The following is a 7,160-nucleotide window of genomic DNA, read 5'->3' as shown; positions in this document are numbered from 1 at the left end:
AGCCCCTGGAGAGCCTTCCCCACACTGACGTCATCACATGATCCTGGGAACCAGCACTGGAGTGTGGACATCTCAGCACTATCCTGCCCGCTAATGGGCTAGTGTCCGGTTTCAGACACCTCAGGGGGACCTCTGTGGGTGCCCCCAATAGTACTGTTGAGTAAAGGTCTCCCAAAGGGGACCATCCAGGCCTTCCTGGCTCTGTCTGAAATTGAAGGTTACAATGGGTGGCAAATAACATAGTGCCTCCCCCTACCCCCACCCCGCTTTATTCTCAGCCTTCCAGGGTCCATGAGAAGAGTTACTAACTGCGGGTCTCGAGGAGCAAAGTCAAAGGCAAGAGGCCATATCTTAGCCACAGATGGAAGACCTGGGGTAAGAGGTCAAGAGGCAAAAGCTGACAGCAGCTGTGGCATTTATTGAACACTCATTGCTTGCCAGTCCCTAGGCTGAGCACTTCATGTGCATAACTTACTTCCTCCCCACTGCCACGATGTAGATCCTGCTAGCTTATTCATTTTAGAAGTGGGAGAACTGGGGTTCCCTGGTGACTCAGGGGTTAAACACACAGGGCTATCAAGCAGTTGAAGCCTCTGTGGCATGAGTTGGATCCCCAGCCAGGGAGCTCACTCGCAAGGTGTGGCAGACTCTCCTGTCTGCCCTGATCAGTGTATTTCAGTAGCTCTGCCTGTTCTGCCCCCCACTGTCTCTGCCTCTCACCGTCCCTGAGCCTCTGGCCTGTACCCCAGTTCTGTATGTACAAATAAATAAATCTTTTTTTTTTAATTTTTTTTAAAAGATTTATTTATTTATTCATACAGAACTGGGGTACAGGCCAGAGGCTCAGGGGCGGTGAGAGGCTTCACCAGAGACAGAGTGGGGAGCAGAACAGGCAGATCGACGAAGTACACTGCTGAGGGAAGCAGCGGGCGGGTCAGGAGAGGTCTGGCTCGCCATGTGGTCTCCTCCGGGGCAGGCGGCAGGCGGGAATCGAACTCATGCGTAAGTGGCTTCAGATTCTCAGTGCTGTGCTTTAACCCGCTGCGCCACCAGGGAGGGCCAAATAAATAAATCTTTTTAAAAAAAAAAGTGGGAGAAATGAGATGAGGCACAGAGGTTAAGTAACTGGTTCTAGATTACACCCAGACGTCTGGCTCTCTAGCTCAAGCTCTTAGCCATTAAGCTAGAGTGCTGAGCAGGCTATTTTACTCCATCTGTCTGGCCTCTCTCCTGTCCTTTCCTCCCCACCCTGTAGTCCCTGCACTGTGAGCCCTAGGAGCCTCCCTCTGACAGCTCCTGCTGTCCCGGGCACTCCCGGGCTCAGAGAGGGAAGAGTCTGACAGCTTCCCAGCACCACTGGTAGGGAGGTGTCGTGAGGTCCATTTGATGGGAAAACACGCCTGAAGAGGTACGGGGCCTTACCCAAGGTGTGCAGGGCCCAGAGCAAAACCACAGGGACTCCCCCTTTGGGAGAGTCTCAGGCCCGTCTAGCTGCCACCCCCTTCTGAGTTCTGGGTCCTCCTACTGCTCTGTCTACTGGCATTGCCACCTGGGCTGATACCGCCTTTCAGAGGCCCTGGAGTTTCCTGTCAGTTTCCTGGCTCATCTGCCTGGCCCAGGCCCACCCCTTGCTCAGCTGTGTGCTCTGGGCTTAAGCTGGGTGGCAGTGGCATTGGAGACGTCTTTATACATCTTCAGGAAGGACAAGGTTGCCTGGTCCTACGAGGTCAAGGACACCAGCCCAGGAACAATTGCCCTTTTCCTGACAACCCACACAACATTCTCTTTCTGATTCTTATTTTGCCCAGCCCTCAGCAGCCTAACTTATTACAGTTTCCAATTTCTAGAACACAAGGGCCTCCCAGGCATACTCCAGATCATCCTTTGGGGGTCCAAAGGCCCCTGGCCATTACTGTGGGGGAGGGGGAAAGAGGACACAGCCTTGGGGCCTTGCAGGGTCTGGCTGCCCAGGACACTCACAGGTTCGGAGAGAAGAGCCTAACAGCTTGCCCACACCACCTGTGGGGAGGCACCTTCAGCACCACCACTTTTACAGGAAAACAGGCCTGGAGAGGTATAGGACTCTCCATACATCCTCTGCCCCACACTCAGGGAGCCACACTTGGGGACAACCAGAATAGGTTCTATATCTTTCTGGATCTTGTTTTCCTCATTTGTTAAGTGGGCCTCATTGTCCCTGCCTGACCTTCCATCTAAGTTGTGAAGGTCAACTTAGAAACAGAATATGTACGAAAGACTTTCTCTGGCTGAGTTTCTTTTCACAAAAAGGGGGTACAGGGCCATACACATGTGTTCGAGTGCATGTGTATGTTTATGTGTGTATGAGAGAGAGACAGCTGTGATTTGAGTGAAGTCTGTGCTTTGCTAGGGCAGGCAAAGGACTGAGCTCTGTGTGGAAACTGGCATGTTGACCTTTTATGGCATGGGTGTGGTGGTATCTCAGGTGTAAGGTTTCCAGAGCTAGCAAATATTTGAGATATACTTATGCTAAAACGGATTCTTTGTTGGTCTGAAAATTAAATTTCAGAAGACATCCTCTGTTTTCTCTTGCAATTCTACTTTTGTATGCTGTATGACCTGGCATACCCAAGTGTGTGCCGGTGCTGGGTTGGCCAGGAGTGAGGCTGAGGTGCCATGTGGCTGTGTGAGAAGATGTCAGTGTGATGGGATGTGACTGTGACATGTCATGAAGATGAGGGAGGATGGGCCCAGAAATTCCTTCAAGGCAAGGTCTGGGCTATTTGCTCAGGGAGGCCCAATAAAGGTAAGATACTGCCCTGGGCAAACACTTAGATCTAGTTCCACTCCACATGGATGCAGAGCCTACTGTCACACCCCAGGAGACCGTAAGGGACCATTCTCTCAAGTCTAAGCCAGCTCTGGAGGCTTCTGAGCGCTCTGTCCTAGGCCCTTCCCAAGGCACCTCTAGAATCACTCCTTCCCTGCTGCTCCTTGGTGACATCACACTGGTCCCTGCCCAATCTTCTAGAACAGTACTCTCCGGACACTGCTTTGTTGCCTGGAAATTTTCTCCACCCAAACTGGCAGGCCAGGTTACCCCTGAGGGGGTAGGGGGGAAAGGGGCTGGGGGAGGGGTCTTCTCTTATCTCCCAGAGGAGAGATCGAGGATTCCATCCGTCTGTCTGACTAGATGGTGAGTAGGACCCAGGGGCAAGTCGGGACTCATTGTCAGGCATGTGGGCAATGGAAGGAGAGGAGGGCTGGATGTGGGAACACTTTGTCTTGGGGCTGTGAGAGTGTGGTAACGACACCAAGGTCACCTCAAAGATAGTGTAAGGGGTGGCTTATAATGGGAGCAGGGACCGAACTGCCTGAGTTTAGGAGCTGAGAGACTTTAGTTCTGCTCTCTGCTTTGGCTGTGCTGTCAGGCTGCAGTTTCTCCATCTGTATAGTGAGTGGCTGGGCCTGGTGATTTAATCTAGGGTGATAGGGGCCAGGTCAGGAGTGACTCCAGATAGGTGGATTGACACCTGCTGTCAGAGGGACAATAGGCAGTCTGATGTGAATAATCTCTCCAGAACACCCCCAGCCCCCCTTCCAGGACTCACAGTCGTGAGGCACTAGAGACCCCAATGTGGACTCTGACTTGTGTGATTCAGGAGTGTGTCCTTGTCCCTCCCACACCTCAGTTCTCTCAGTAGGGGGCATGTTTAAGACTCAGAACTCACTCAGCACCCTGGATAATGATTCCTCACTTTCCTGTGACGTTTCTCGGTTTGCTAAGCACCTTCTCCTTCTGGTACACACTTTCACTTTCCACACTCACTCTGACTCCTGCCTGGTGATGCCCCATCCTGGGGGCTGGAACCAGACAGGAAGCAGGCCAGGGCCTTGCCCTGGGGATCCAGAGAGGCACCTTCATCCACCTGTTGTGGAGGGGCCCGATGACTGGACCAGGGGGCCACAGGGAAAAATTCTGTTTAATCTTTCATGAGAATCTTAATAACCATTATATCAGGATGTTACAGTAACACTTTTTTGGGAGGAAAACATGCTAATTTGGGCAGTATATTTCTCTGCCCAATTATATATTTTGTTACTTCTTTGGGGGCAAAACTGAGACATGTAAAACTTTTTTTTTCTTAAAGACTTATGTATTTATGTGTACAGAACTGGAGTACAGGCCAGAGGTGTGAAGGGGGTGAGAAGATTCATTAGAGATAAAGTGGTGAGCAAAGGGGCAGATCAACGAAGTACACTGCTGAGGGGAGCAGCGGGCGGGTCAGGAGAGGTCTGCCACGCCATGTGGTTACCTCCCTGGCTGAGAATCAAATTCAAGCTGCAGAGGCTGTGGTAGCTTCATAGTCCTGTGCTTTAATCCATCGTGCCACCAGGGAGGGCCCCAACTCTTTTTTTTTTAAGATTTATTATTAATTTATGCAACAAGAACAAGGGTGTAAGCCAGGGGTATGGAGGAGGAGGGGAATGAGAGAATATACCAGAGACAGAGTGGGGAGCAGAACCAGTGGATCTACTGAAATACACTGCTGAGGAGAGCACAGGCGAGACAGGAGAGGTCTGCTGTGCCATGTGGGTCAGCTCCCTGGCCAGGGACTGAACTCACGCCACAGTGACTGGCTGATCTGAGACGTAATCCCTGTGCCATGAGGGAGGCCCCCATAGACAACTCTTTATTTTTTGCAATAATTCTTAGAGAGTATGGAATAGTATTCTAGGTGAGGAAAACAGGTGCATAGAGAGTCTGTCATCTGATCTTGGTTACACAGCTAGAAAATGGTATAGTCAGGATTTGAACCCATGTCCACAGATACTTTGCTCTGCCAAGTTGTGAGAAACAATTGGGCTAGTCCTACATTTCTAACCCAGATCCTTCCAGTTCCCTCCTCCAACCTAGTCTTCCTGGGATCACTCTTCTTCGCTTGAGTAGATGGGGCCCCTTTCTCTGCTGCTCAGGGATTTTAAGACAAGCTATGAATCTATTTTGATCTGGTTTTGATTGAGAGCATGTCATGAACCCCACATCCAGAGACAACCAAAGGCAAATTAGTGGTGAGTAGGAGGGGGAGCGATGTTGTTCTGTCCACTAGTGGCTGGCCAGCTAACTTGGTCTGCACTCAAGGCACAAGGCTGAGGCCAGGGTGTAGCTACCTAAGCCGAAGGGTGGCAGGTCACCCATCTTTTTGGATAACCCAGAAGAGTCATCCTTAGTTAATCTATGAATTGGAGTCATAGTTTGGTTTCTGCCATCTGTACAGCCCTGAGTTTATTTCTTCCTCAGTCTGGCAGTTTTCTTTCCACCCCAACCCCAGCCCCACACGTCCCTACCCCCACCTGAGGCCTTTGCTCTGCCACCATCTTTGGACTTAGGTTTTTATTTATTTGTTTTTAACTATTTTTCTTTCTTTCATATATTTTTTACATTATTCTTCATTTGTACATTTTTTCATCTCAGTTGTAATCCCCATGGACGTCAGACTGGCAGCTTTCTAGGGTGGGAAAGTCCTGCTGTGAGTCCGCCTCATTGTTACATCCCGCTGTCACCCCAATTTTATATTTTACTTGGGAATGGGTAGCTGGAGACAGAACTGGCATGAGCTGGGCTGTTTACTGCCCTGGTGCCTGCTGTCTGCTGCGAAAGCTTTCAGGGAGCAAAGTAGACAGGAGCCATCTGACCAGTGTGCCCATCTCTTTTCCTTTGGGCAGAGCCTGTTTTGTGAATTGTGTATCCCATTTTGGGTCTTCCCCATTGGGTGTGAGGCTGTCAGATAAAACCATGAAGGCCAGGGGAGAGTCAATGACTTGCACAGAGCTGAGGCTGAAGCAGAGGAGAGCCTGAGTGAGCCAGAGCCTGGCCTCCAGAGAGCAGGGAGCTACCCCTCCCCCACTCCCAGGCACTTAAAGCATGTTGTTGAAAAAGGTAGGGTCATTATCTGTCATGTCCCCCATACTGCAGATGGGAAGCCTGGAGAACTAAGTTTACCACACAGACTTCATGGGAAACTGCAACTCATTTTCCTGGATTTTCTTCGCAGAATGCCCCTGTGGTCTCTTGTTATCATGGCTCTCTGCTCACCCCCACTCATAAAATTAGACCCCACTCACAAACATCTTAGCATTCTAAGCACTTCAGGAAGAAACACCTCTATTTGTGAACCTACTGTGACAACTTTTATCTTCCTCTAGCTTCTTTAAGAAAAGCTGTTACATCCTAGGAACTCTAGGATGGGGGGCTGCATGCTATGCTTTTTTGATTTCCCCATCCTGCAAATGGGAAACGGCTCAGAGAGAACAGGAAAGACAGGGGAGAGAGACAGCATCTGGAATGGAGGGAGGCTGAGACCCAGGTTCTGAACAGGATGGCTGTATACTCACTGTGCAGTGCTGGGCAAGTGGTGGCACTTACTGGGCCCTGTTGGTTGTCCATCTGTGAGAGCTCACCACAGACCCTCCTGGCCCCTCTGTGGTCAGGAGCTCAGGCTTGGGCCCTTTGCCACACTCGTCCTGGTCTGGCCTCAGAGAAATTGAAATTCTGGCTTTGGTTCCCACAGAGTGACTGGAGCAGAACTGGCACTTGGGGCCTGGAGGGCAGATGGCAGCCTCAGTCTGGAAGGGATGACAGCAGTGCAGGTGGACACATGTCCCCCTGTGGTTATGTGGTTACTGAGCCCTGGCCCAATTCTGCCTAGGGAGGGACAGGGGAGCCCCAGAGTTCCGGGGCCAGAAGCTTAGTCTAGGCAGTGGGAGGTGTGTGAAAGTGTGCCTGGGCACTCAGCAGGGCCGGTGGTGGACAAGAGCCAGAGCCTGGGCTGGAGGGGAGCACTGAGACTGAGAGTGGAGTGGAGATTTTGCAAGTCTGCAAACCTTGTGGATTTGCCTACCTCACTGGAATGGATGGGTAGGTTGGTGGGGGATGTGAGCTGTGGGCACCTCAGAGTTGCTCTTGGTTGTGGTGGAGGTATGTGCCCATGGTTGGGTCTGTGTTTTGTTATGGGGGGGGGGCATCCTTCCAGTGGGTAAGTAGGCTGCTGTACCTGTATAGGAGGGAGGTGGCGAGAAGAGGCTCACAATCAACTTCCAGAATCTTTCTTGTGGAACCTCTTCGCCTCCTGTCAGAGCACACTTTTTCCACGCTTAGTCTCCAACCCTGGTCAGAGGAC

The sequence above is a fragment of the Condylura cristata genome, unplaced genomic scaffold (assembly GCF_000260355.1).
Source record: "Condylura cristata isolate star-nosed mole 26May11 unplaced genomic scaffold, ConCri1.0 scaffold00015, whole genome shotgun sequence".
Taxonomy (NCBI): domain Eukaryota; kingdom Metazoa; phylum Chordata; class Mammalia; order Eulipotyphla; family Talpidae; genus Condylura; species Condylura cristata.
The sequence above is the reverse complement of the archived record's forward strand: the minus strand, read 5'-3'. Positions refer to the sequence as shown.